Here is a 12,286-nt window from a genome sequence, read left to right as displayed (position 1 = left end):
ATTCTCAAGTGACCATTTATGAATTTTATTTAAACACATCTGCAATTGCCTTTCGATGGTATGCATATTTTTACCACAACATGAAACGTTAAAATCATCCACAAACAATGACCCATCTATTGAGTCATTTAATACTTCCGAGAGACTATTGATTTTTATACTAAACAAGGTAACAGACAAAATACTACCTTGTGGAACTCCCTGATCCTGATTATAATGGTCAGACAGGGTTGATCCAACGCGAACTTGAAATTGTCAGCCTGCTAAGAACTGGGATATAAAATTAGGCAAACGGCCTCTCAAATGAAAGTCATGTAAATCTCTCAAAATACCATGTTTCCATGTTGTATCATAGGCCTTTTCCAGGTCGAAAAAGATTGACACAGCATGCTGGTTATTTACTATGGAATTTATAACGAATGATTCTAGACGAACCAAATGATCAATAGTGCTTCTATTTTTCCGAAAACCACACTGAATGTTAGAAATAAGATGATTGGATTCTAGAAACCATACTAATCTATTATCGACCATGCGTTCCATGGTTTTACAAACGCAGCTTGCTAAAGAAATTGGTCTATAGTTAGATGGATCTGTATTGTCTCTGCCAGGCTTAGGTATTGGTACAACAATGGCATGACGCCACGAAGGAGGAGAGTGTCCTGTAGTCCAAATATGATCAAAAATATTCAAAAGTGTCTCAAGACAGACATTGGGTAAATGTTTCAGGAACTGGTAGTGGATATTATCTCCTCCAGTTGCCGTATCATGAGCTTGCGCCAAGGCAGTATTCAGCTCATGCAGTTAAAATACTTCATTATAGTCTTCACCATTTTCGGTCTTAGTCTTCACTTTTCTTGATGAGTTTTATATCTCTGAAACTTCGGAAGATAATTTGATGAAGAAGAATGACTAGCTAAAGTTTCATCCAACTTGATGGCAATGTCGAAGAGTTGTCAGACCAAACGTGAAAAGATAGGTATTTGTTTTGACTAAAGTTGATTCTTAGTCTTCACTTTTCTTGATGAGTTTTATATCTCTGAAACTTCGGAAGATAATTTGATGAAGAAGAATGACTAGCTAAAGTTTCATCCAACTTGATGGCAATGTCAATTTTATCTGTTAACATATCACGTCCATCTTTAAGATGATAAACGCTAGAATTTCTACCTTTGCCCTTGATTCTCTGTATCATGTTCCACACCTTCGTCATTGGTGTATGTCAATTAATTTTTGACACAAAGGTCTTCCAAGACTGACGTTTACTTTGTTTAAAAGTACGCCGAGCCTTGGCATTATATATTTTTACATTATTTAAATTGTGAACTGTAGGATGTCGTCGAAAGTACTTCTCTGCCTTTTTCCTGCTCTTCCTTGCATGTTTACAATCATCAGAAAACCATGGTTTACGGCAATGAGGTTTAGCAGAGGACATGGGAACAGTTTCATCAGCGATATCATTCAGTGTATCCGAGAACAACTGAATAGGATCAGGAACATTTACAAAAATGTCAGATTTCAATTTTTCTGTACAAAGTGTTTGAAATGAAGGCCTTATTAAAGTTCCACCTTGTTGCAGGTAGGTCATCAATCGGATTTAATGCTTGGAGAATTGTCGGAAAATGGTTACAACCATAAAGGTCATCATGGACCGACCATTCAAACTCGTTATAAATATTTGGATCTGAGAGTGACAAGTCAAGTTCAGAATACGTTCCAGTTCCAGGATGTAAATATGTGGCTGATCCATCATTGAATAGGCATAGATTATTGTTAGAAATGAAGTCTTCAAGGATTTTGCCTTTATTATTAATATTAGTACTTCAACACAAAGGATTATGTCCGTTCAGATCACCCATAATTATAGAGGCTTTGGGAAGTTGGTCAAATAGATTCTGAAGATCGGACTGCTGAAGATCTGAGGACGGGGAAATATACAAAGAGCAAAGCGTAAAGGTTATCTGAAGAGTACGGACGGCAACAGCCTGAAGATTGGTTTTAAGAGGAACTGGACTATGAATAACACCCTGCCTCACGAGTATAGAAGCAATGCCCGTGGCTTTTCTATCGGGAGGGGAGAATGCATGAAAAGAATTGTACCAATTCAAATCGATCTGTACTTTTCAAGTACGTCTCCTGTAGACTAAAAGCTGATGGTGTAAAATCTTGCAATAATAACTGTAATTCAGTAAAATTGTTCCTGAGGCCTCTGCAATTCCATTGTATTAATTTCATAAAAACTGCTTAGGGTGCTTCAACTGGAGATGGTGAGCGCGTGGCAGCGCTACCCCTACATCCTGTTTGTGATGGAGGTATCTCCACGTCAAGCGGTTCGAACAGATTTTGAACCGCCACAGAATGTGTTAAACGAGAAGACTCTTCTAAATGCTGAAGGGCTCTGGTCTTTCTTCTCAACTTTTTCTTTTCTTTGTTTGTGAGTTTATCAACGCTCTGAGTATCTTGAGTTAAATTAAAATCAGATATTTGTCCTGGCTGGTTGTTCTCAGTTTGTGAAGGTGATGATCGCTGACAATCTTGTGATGAGTGAGTCGCGTCATCTAAGGTTCTTTCAGAATCCTTTATCCAAGATATTTCAGTCTGACAAGATGTTGAAACGAGGGTAGCTTTTTTGACAGAAGAGGGAACAGAAGAAGACACTGTGGGAGAATAGGTAGGAACTGTTGCTGATTTTGACTGAGCCTGAATCAGTTTCTTTGCTTCGAAGTATGAGATATTATTATTGCACTTCAGTTTTAAGATTTTGTTCTCATATTCAAATTTTGGACACGTTTTCGATGATGCCATATGCTCACCACTGCAATTGGCACACTTTATCTCATTATTATATTCAGTGCCTTCATGGTTTCCACTACGGCGTGAGCATACTGATTTACCTGTGCAAGATCTTGCACCATGTCCAAACTTTTGACACTTGTAACATGGAGTGGATTTGGTACATATACCTCCACTCCAATATTACAATACCCAGCCTTTATGAATTTTGGAAGAGTTGTCAGACCAAACGTGAAAAGATAGGTATTTGTTTTGACTAAAGTTGATTCTTGTTATCTGCTGAACAGAAGTAACACCCTGATCTTTCAGTTCTGCCACAATCTCATCTTCTGCAATATCGTACAAACAACGTGCCCTGTCTCTAACAATACCTCTACAGCTGTTGAGAGTTTTGTGAACAGAAACATCAACCTGGCTATTTACAAACTGCTTCACTCCCAGCAGACTGAGAGATTGTTGCCTACGTAAACATTCAATCAAAGGAGAACCATTTCGTAAACGTGTGACGTTTTTCACCTCTCCACAGATACCTTGGATGCCTTTGGAGACGGCAAAAGGATTGATATTTAAAGGATTGATATTTAAAGGATGACCATAGGAACTTTCAATGACCAAACACCTTGGCCAGGAATCATTTGTGAAAGTAGATATCTCTTCATTGGATGACGAAGACATATGACGACGTTTGCTCGTTTTAGATGAACCAGAATGAGCGTTTTTTAGCCATGGTGTATAAGTGTAATTCAACAACCCTGCCCCCCACCCGCCATGGAGTGTCAACAAGGACGGTAACGCAGTGGAAACCAGACTGCAACACCTGGGTTACAGGGATGTCATACTCCAGAAAATACGGACTTGAAAAGCCGTGGTATCTTGAAGAATAATTGTCAGACTGGTTCGGCCCATGACACTGTTCTTAAGAACACGGAATTCAGAAGTCTATATAACCAGATTGACCCAAGAGCCACCGCCTGCTGGTATAGGACTCTAGGTAAGTAAATGTATAAATAATTTGTATACTAGATTTTAAAGTGACCAATACCCGAAAATGTAAGTGCAAAATGTAAGCAATTTCTATGCACAGGGCATGGCGTGACCAGCCAATTGATTGAATCGGGCCTATTCAACCTCCCGTTTAGGTGAAGTCAGGGCCAAAGTGGTGTGTTGAGGAACAGGAACACGGTCACAGACCCCTGTTACCCTCAACCACCAGGATCCCTTCCTCCACCGACACAGGGCCGCAACCCACGGTTAACGGGTTGGTGGACCACATATCCCCCCCCCCCGGGTCCACTATGGGGGTGTCGGCGAGCTCTTGGCGTTACCCAGCACCCACCACGAGGAGGTGGCTCGCCACGGGTGCCTTGAGTACATAAAATAAATTGAAATAAGATAATTTTTGGTGATTATCCACTATGAAGAGGAGAAAGAGATATGTATCTCTTGACATGAAGGTCTTGAAGGGCATTTCGAAGTTGGACAAGCATGAATGCATAACATTTGTTATCGACAATGACTTCATATATATTCTTTATATGACGATTCAGAGCTAAATTTACACTGAACCGCAAACAAAGCCGACACTCTCTTTTTGAAATTGGTAATCATTTTAATTAAAAAACGTGTAAATAACAATAACTGTCAGAAAGATTTCAATGTTGACATATTTGATCATCAATACTTAAAGACGACGAATTTAAGACGATTACAACTCAAAATGACTACAGGTGGCGCGTCAGAGCGATCTGAAAATTAACAATGTGTAAGGCCTCTTTGAGCGTTGACAACAGCGTTGCATTGTCTGTACATGGAGTGGATGAGACGGTTGATGAAGGCCATAGGAGCTTTCGCCCAGACTCGGCGATATGCCAGAGAGAGTTCTTCTGCAGATGTTGGCCTTTGTCACACATCATCTGAAGTGTTCTGTCGGATTTAAGTCAGGACCGAGAGCAGGTCATTGAAGAGCTTGTATGTCGTGTTGACGGGGAACGTCTCTAGTAGCTCTGGCAGTATGGACACGCGCTTTATCCTGCTGGATGACGTGATTTCCATGGCGATCTAAACGTGGCACGACGGAAGGTCTCAGCGCTTGATCAATGTAGCGAGCAATATTACACCATTTTCTCTGCCAGGTCTTGTTTATGATTGAGAACAATTACACCCCACACCATTATGCTCGGACCTCCAGACGAGTCATTTTCCAGGACACAATCATCTGAAAAACGTTCTCCGCATCGACGCCACACTCTCAGTCTGCCATCAGTCGTCGATACGTAATAGTGGCTTTCGCCGGAGAGGACTACAGTTCTCCACTCCCGGTGATATGTGGCCCACTGGAGACGAGCAAAGTAATGTCGAGGAGGAGGATCGGACATTTCTCTGCCTCAAACTCCTCTGCACAGTGTCGGTGCTGACTGGTCTTTGCTGGTTGCCAGTGGCTGTCCGTGCAGTTTCCATAGCCCTAACGAAACGATTTGGCAGGTGATGACGGACGATCTGCCGATTTTGCCTCACAGTTGTCACAGGCGTTCTTCCTCTGTGAGGACGGTCGGCTGTGCTTCCAGAGGCTTGGACACGTTGCTGCAGAGGGTATATTGCTCGAACATGAAAAGAAAAACGATTTGCAACGTGTCTTGCAGTCTGGTCAGTAATCAGTCTTCCTACAGCTTGGTCCGTCTATTCCCTTGATAATTGTGGCATGCTGCTACTGTCGAACAGTGAATGATTCGGTGCATGTTCGGTGGCTTTTCTCATAGTGCTACGGTCAATAATTTGCCGTGACGAAAGGTACAAGAAATCCCCTATGAACCAGCAAAATATAACACAGACGCGTCTAAAATATACAGTAACATATATTGAGCAGACAAGAGCAAGATACAAAGATTTCTAGTACAATGCAACAGAGTCAAATCTAACGTAATAGTCCTGGTGATCGAGTCCACCTTGATTGTCCTTCACCCTTGATAGGTTTGCACCAACAAGGAGCTGCTCTCTGATTGGTCAAAAATACAACACCAGTATTATTTTTATTTCGTGGTGCGATATATCGTGTTGGTGATTGAGGGTGAAGGACAAACATAGTGTACTCGATCACTCGATACCGCTAATTTCCCAGTAAAGTCGTGTATTGCAGGTAAAATAATAACCTATATTTATTTGAGAGGTTTTAGAACGAAATGATGAAGATTACGGTAATGTTATGTTTTTCGCCGATCGCCGAATTGCGGCTGTATGTTCCACAACTTCCCACCCAGAATTCGCCCATAATCAAGAGTGGGGTGTTCGACAACTTTGTGCATGTTACAGCCATTTCCTTCTTGATATGTGTATGGATATCAGTGTAGGCTTGTTTGACCCAGGAAGTATTATTTTCAGCAATACAAGCCCCTGTGGATAGACCGAATGAGGACACAACTCCAGTATTACTCCATGTGTGTGTCCCGTCAACACAACTAGCCTTATATATACAAAAACACTTATTCTTGAGAGAAGAATGGAACCTTCGCGATTGGCCTTGTTTCCCAACATTCAAAACACACGCCCAACGGAGGAGTGCCTAAAGGGAGGTAACTCTAAAGTGCTACCTTATTGGAGTGCCGCTAAAATACTATTACCGCTGTACGAAATGTGGCCCATACTAACTATGACTTAAAACTCTAAACAGTGTGACCCAATAATAACCATCACTTCATATCAATGGGGATGACACCTTGAATTGCACGTGTCATTTTCATGAAATAAGCACAAACACCTTGTCCCATCATTACTTTAGTAACTGCGTTTTGACGACATGTTTTTTTTATCCAATACAGATTATGAACCAAATTTTCTTGACCACTAGCAAAGAAAGCAGGTCCAACTGACATTAAAGTGAAAACATATATAACAAAATTAAGATGGCAAAAGTAAGGATGACATTTCTTTTGCGGTTCCGAATACCTGCTCCTTCATGTGAATGCCGAGTCAGTGCACACAGTGACTATATATTAGAAAGACACATAATGCTTACCCAACGGATGAGAGGAGAATGTACAAGGATAACATTAAATCACAAAGCCAGATAGACAAAAAATGTTTACTTGTCAAACTGTTACGAGTGTGTATTTTCTGTATATTTTGTTATTAAATAAGTAATAATTATTATTGGGTCATAACATATAGTGTTTTGAATAATAATTATGATGCGTCACATTTCGTTTTAATAGATGGTCAACACTTTGAGGATTCTGGTTTTCTGTAATTTATCTGCTCCTAGTTTTCTATGTGTTTACTTCTGGGAGACTTATTCGACGGCATTCTACAGTGTTGACAATTGTGGTATGTGCCCGGAAATGACTGTATATATATATATATATATATATATATATATATATATATATGCTGGTTGCCGTGTTACGACACACATTTACACACTCATTCATATTTACTGGAGTTACATCGCCAACAATCATCAACACCTTATCTACATCATCCGCTGTCAGACCGATCGCTGTGTTTACATTCTGCATAGTTGATTCTCTCTCACACCAAGACTTTGGTGAGTTTGCTACTAAATGTATTTTTGGAACCATTGCCTTAGATTTTGTCTCACTTATATGGTATTTGAAATCTGTATTGTGAAATTGACTTGTGACCTTGTATACCTTGCTCTCATTGCATAATAATACATAATTTTAACGTTTATGATTTGTCTTTGTTCTGTTTTGCTGGTTCACAAGGGGATTTCTTACATAGTTTATCACGGTAAATTTTTAACCGTAACAAAACATTACAATGATTAAGGTATACAGTCATGAGCCTGTGTTTATGAATCACTGTCAAAAAGTCTTAAATGTCATTCTGTAACCGAGGCACAGGTTGCAGACTAATAATTGTTCACTTGCATAACCCATGAGAACACACACTAAAGGTAAAACACTTACAAGGAAATTACATCAAACGTCAGTATTGTCAGTTTGGAAATGCACTTCAATCTGAACCACAAATCTTTTACACAGTTTACGGAGGTTTTGAACATTGTGTCCTCAACACAGTTCTCTATTTCACACGTTGATTTAAGATCACTTACCTTGGCACTGTCATCCGTTTCCAAATGCAAATGATGATTCTTAATCATGATACAGTGTTGTAATGCAGCTTTGTGCTATTGCCTTCAATTTTATGCTGTGCAAATTTAGTCCTCAGGATGACTCGATGAATGCTGATTTTGTAACCGTTTGTAACACATTTTAAAAAAGAAAATAAATGTTGTATACGTTGTTTAGGCACGTGTGGAAACGTTTCATTTTAACTGTAAACTATCACAAGATTGGGTCACCAGATCCCAGCAAATGAATTATTATAGCAGAGTGAACTGTGTGCTGTAAGTATTAATTATCTGCATATCACGACGTAATCACCCACGGGAGAAAGATATTGTATGCAGCTGTTGTACATGGAATCACAACAACGTGGCTCTAAATCACGGGATTGGTGTTAGTATCATGAGTCAAAGATGTATATAAGAGGATCGACCGTATGAAGACATTACTCTCAAAGCATTTCGCTTAAAGCTCAGACATGAAAGTTACACTGTTTCTCTTCATTGTCAGCTCTGTCATTGGTGAGTAGAAGATAGTAACGACATTCATATTTAGAATAGATGTGATTTAGCATTTAAATCTATACAACAACAGAAATAATTCATTTGTGTTGCTCCTTTTTAAAGCTGGATGTGAAGGCAGCATTACACCATTACCTGTCACACATAACGGGCTCACCCTTATGGGAACCATGTCACCACTCAGTGACACAACGAAGGCATGTCTTGAACAAGGGCTCATGCAACATTGTGTGCCAGTGTGAGAGACCGTAGACCAACAAACCCTCTGGGGTCAAACCTACAAAACATGCTCATCTATGCCCAGTAGATAAAATGGGGTAACCCGAATTTTAATGAGATTGTGTTCCTGTCGTACAGGTCTGATATCCAGCCAGGGCTGTTTGGATGAAAGTGACTGTACACACGTAACGTGTGACAGTTCCTCAAGACTCACCTGCTCCAATGCACGATGCACCTGTCTAGTTGCAGCCAATGCTGGCACCTGCTCTTCAGGTACGTTTTTCAACAAAATAACGGTCTGTGTAACTGTATTCTACAAATTCCTCCCGTGAACGTAGTATTTAGGAACCGTTCTGCAATACTAGAAGTTGCCGAGGTGTGATAACAGGTGTACACGATTTAGAAAGTGGTTTGGAAGAGATGATGCACCTAAGACGTACACAAGGTGAGCAATCCTACACAGTCACCAAGATTTCAAGAAATGTGGACGTCACAATTCAAAATCGCTAAAGTACATTTTTGTGAAATCTTGATACTGACGGGTTGAATAATTGTAGGGAATCACCAAAGACACATCAGAAGCGATCTAAATTACACCACTGAGGGTTGCTGTGTACTGTTGTAATCAAGAGGGACGTTCATATTGCAGCTACATGTTCCGCCCGCGCAGACTGCGACAGTTGTCAGTGTAGAGACACCCATGAAGAACGTCACTGCGTCGACGGCCACTGTCTTTGTGGACATGGTCCAGCGGGTCCTGGTGGTCCTGGCGTGTAAGTAACTTGTAGCGTTATTATGGACGGATCCTCTAACTGTCTGTCTGTCACCTATAAGCCGATTATCTCCGAACGGGAACGATTATTTGCAAAATAACTAACAAAACTGAATACTCAAAGCCATGTGCAAAGTGGTAAGATGAAAAACATGTTTGGTTTGGGATTACACCTTCCCAGTAAATTACAGTTTCTAGTGCGTTTGCTGCCACCAAACGTGGCTTAGGCGGCTGACTTTGTGTACTGCTGATTAAGTGCCTGACGCTGAGGGTGTAGGTTCGAATTTCGGATAACATAACCCAACGAAACTAGCAGATTCTGTATTGACTGAATGAATGGACACACAATGAATGCCTTATCTAACTTACCTTATTGTTGTACCCCTTACTGGAATTTTACCTGTTCATTTTCAGAGGGAAATAAAAGAGAAAACCAAACAGATCATGTGGATCCATGCATATATACATATAAAATAAACCAATACAGTTAACAGTTGTTTTGGTTTCCAAGTTTGCATCTATGTAATATATCCCATGGCTATGCTGGATTTCTAAAAAAACACTCAAAACATCCCATGAAACAATTGGATCTGGATGTGCTAACTGTGGTAGCAGCAGACGGTGGTCAAGCCAACGGTTTGTATATACATCGAAGATGCATTTAATCTGTGAGTGTACATTCAATGAATCATCTAGTGAGCGTCTTAATGCTGTGATGTAATATAATTGAAACCATAACAATATGGACCGGCCATATATTAGTATCAAAAACACCCAATACAAACTTCAACCCAAGTGGTTCGCTCGAGAATTTGGACAATTTAACAAGTAGAAGTAGAAGCTGTTGAAGAAATTTAGAAAAAAACCCCACAAACGTTTAAAACAGTTTCAGAAATTGTATAGAACGCTAAATATGATAAGGGTGTCCTTGATGACACTATTGATGCAGCAAACGATAAGAACTGTACCCGATTTTGGAGAGTAATCAAACGTTACTGCTCTGATAGTGTCTTATTTCACCTGCGATGTGGCATGACTATGTTCAACATGTTCTAAACCCTGATAATGCAAAGAATGGCATTGCTTAACATATTTATGAATTCTTGTATTGTCATATAGAGGATTGTGAATTTTGTAATAAGTGTGATATTGAATTTGCCAGATGTATACGTGATCAGGAAATTATTTATGCAATAAACAGGTTGAAATGGGGCACCGTGGGAGGATGTTATACCAGCCGAATCAATTCATGAGGTTTCTAAAGGGATTATTTAACTACATCCTTGAGGCGGGATATTTCTCGTCTTCTTGACACTTGAGATTAAATAGAACCTTTATTCAGGTCTGGTGTAATGAATTATATAGGGAATTATTGCGGTATCTCAATACTAGACACAGTACGTAAAGTATTTCTTTCTGACGTTTGTAACTTTATCAATTGGTGTTGATATAATTGATAACCTATAGTAGCCCCACGCTTTGTAAGCCCCTCACTTGCTGCTCAGTACTTTGCTGACACAGGTCACACCCACAAACGGATATGAATGACTCGCAACGTTGTTTTACGTTTTATACCAACAGTAATAATCGAAAAGAAACAGACACAAATAAATGAAAATCAAACATTCATTTGCGCGGTACCTACAGTATTTTTGTTCATGTTCGAATAAACTGGTATGCAATTACACTGACTTTGAAATTAAATATACAGTTATTAACGCGTTGGTCACAGGGTTGGTGGGTCGTTTCTCTGTTGTTACTAATGGCGCAGATCCACGGTGACTGTTTCAAGTTTTACCTTTTCAACGGGTGGGCTAGCATGGGTTCTGAAGGTGTCTTGTATTGTCTCACAGCATCGAACCATCTGTGGCCGGTTATTTGCATGATTTCCTGTTCCTCAATCCCAACACTACAAAGGCAAGTGGCATGATTTGTAAAGTTTCCTTCGATTCCCTCCCCGCTGAACATTCGCTTCATTAGACTCCTGAGATTATTAACTCCGATCACCTGGACACTATATCTAATGTCTTTATGACATTTGGCGCCTGAAAAAACCCCACCATTTCCAGTCTTTTATAGATACAACTTTGTACAACTCGGGCTGATCACTTTCCGTGTGATGCCGAATAGTTTGGGCCTGCACAAACCGCTGATTCAGACCACCATTGAAGTTCTTTGCATTTCCCCCTCAGACCTCAATGTCCTTACCACGCTGATCACAACCCACAATTATTTGACTTGAATGCAACTGTCTATGTTCGTCACAAGCGCGCAGACCAAACGTTTTGCAATTTTAAAACAGTGTATAATAGGCTTTTTGCACTGGACTTACCGAATACACTTCTTTTCTTTATTTCACTGTCCTCTGTCAGTGGTTCGGCCTGTTTGAAGACTGTTCCGATACTTTTTCGTCATTTGTGCACTTAACACTCGAAATATGGCAAACAGTCATCTCGTTTCACATTCAAGAAATTTATAAAGTTCCCTTCTTCTCTCATGATTCTGAGTAATGAGTGAGTGAGTTAATGTTTAACGTCACATCGGCAATGTTGCAGTCTTAGCGTGACGAGAACATTCTTGACATAGAAAAGAATTATATGTATATTAAAAAAAACCCCAATGGACGAAGGACAGTAAAACCACCAGAATATCACAATTAGAACTAGCATGGAAAGTTAAAACTAATAGCACTATTCGGACAGTACAATATAAAACCACTGAATGTGAGTGAGTGAGTGAGTTAATATTTAACGTCACATCGGCAATATTTCAGCCATATCGTGACGAGAACATTTAACAATGAAAAGGAATACATGTATATTGTAAAACCTGTCAACGAAGGACAGTAAAACAACTAGAATATCTGAATTAAAACTAGCGTGGAAAGTTAAAACTAATAT

General features: G+C 39.8%; 1 pseudogene; it reads left to right on the top strand.

Moving 5' to 3' along the window:
* The first annotated feature begins 8,310 nt into the window (after positions 1 to 8,310).
* On the top strand, positions 8,311 to 9,391 carry LOC137294374 (uncharacterized; annotated as a pseudogene).
* The last annotated feature ends 2,895 nt before the right edge of the window (positions 9,392 to 12,286 follow it).

The sequence above is a fragment of the Haliotis asinina genome, chromosome 8 (genome assembly GCF_037392515.1).
Source record: "Haliotis asinina isolate JCU_RB_2024 chromosome 8, JCU_Hal_asi_v2, whole genome shotgun sequence".
NCBI classification, from domain to species: Eukaryota; Metazoa; Mollusca; class Gastropoda; order Lepetellida; family Haliotidae; genus Haliotis; species Haliotis asinina.
The sequence above is the reverse complement of the archived record's forward strand: the minus strand, read 5'-3'. Positions and strand labels throughout refer to the sequence as shown.